At 39.9% G+C, this 1,087-nt stretch overlaps 1 non-coding gene across 1 annotated transcript; it reads left to right on the top strand.

Moving 5' to 3' along the window:
- Positions 1-651: 651 nt before the first annotated feature.
- Positions 652-724, top strand: Trnaa-cgc (transfer RNA alanine (anticodon CGC)). Its single transcript has one exon. It is a non-coding gene; the product is annotated as a tRNA-Ala (tRNA).
- The last annotated feature ends 363 nt before the right edge of the window (positions 725-1,087 follow it).

Genomic DNA, 1,087 nt, shown 5'->3' with positions numbered 1-1,087 from the left:
GCCTAGCACATGGGAGGCATGGGGTTTGATAAAAATAAAAGTATTGTGTCCATCTACAACTAAAAATATTTTTTTAAAAGAGAATGGGCCAGGTGTGCAAACCTCAGTGACTCTGGAGGCTGAGGTAGGAGGATTGTACACTCAAGGCCAGCCTTGGCAACTTAATGAGAGCCTGTCTTAAAAATTTAAAGAAAAAATATTTTTTTAAAAGGATAAGAGGCCAGGCATGATCACGCACACCTGTAATCCCAGCTGCTGAGGCAAGAGGCTGAGGCAGGAGGATCACAAGTTCAAGGCCAGCCTCAGCAACTTAGAGATCCTGTCTCAAAATAAAAGAAAAACAGCTGGGGATGTAGCTCAGTAGTTAAGTGCCTTTGGGTTCAATCCCTGGTACCAAGAAAAAAAAAGATTGAGAAAAAAAATTATAGTGTGGTTCTTACAATAAAATACTAATCATCAGTGAAAAGGAATAAGCTACATGTGCAATATGGAACAATGCACAATGTAATTGTGACATTATTTAAGTGGCTGGGTCATATGATTTGCTTTGGTCAATTCGATTCAAGGAATGACACAAATGCACACTAAAAATGAACTTGCATGTTTGTCTTACCTTCTGCCTTTTGACCTTCAAAGACCATGACTCTTGCTGGGGATATAGCTCAGTTGGTAGAGTGCTTGCCTCGCATGCACAAGGTCCTGGGTTCAATCCCCAGCACCACCAAAAAACAACAACAACAACAACAAAAAAACATGACTCTGGAAATCATCCATCCAGAGATTAGAGGCATGTTGAACAGATTTAAATGAAGCCTGTGTCCTGGATGCAAGTCTGTCTGAGCCCTGCCCATCCTCAGTCGCATAGCCATGGAATAATGTTTATGGTAGTAGCCCATTGACTCTTGGGAAGGTTTGTTATGCATCATTATTAAGCAAACAGCCTAAATCCTTTATAGGTAATGTTCAAGGACATGCAAAAATAGTTCTCTGAATATGATCTAACATTATATATATAAAGCATTCTGCTGTCAGGTATAACTAATTAGAACAACATGGTGAGGCTTATTTGCCATCACTGTGGAAACCT

Source organism: Marmota monax, unplaced genomic scaffold (genome assembly GCF_021218885.2).
Source record: "Marmota monax isolate L192 unplaced genomic scaffold, Marmota_monax_Labrador192_F-V1.1 WCK01_AAM20220418_F8-fsc00014, whole genome shotgun sequence".
Taxonomy (NCBI): Eukaryota; Metazoa; Chordata; class Mammalia; order Rodentia; family Sciuridae; genus Marmota; species Marmota monax.
The sequence above is the reverse complement of the archived record's forward strand: the minus strand, read 5'-3'. Positions and strand labels throughout refer to the sequence as shown.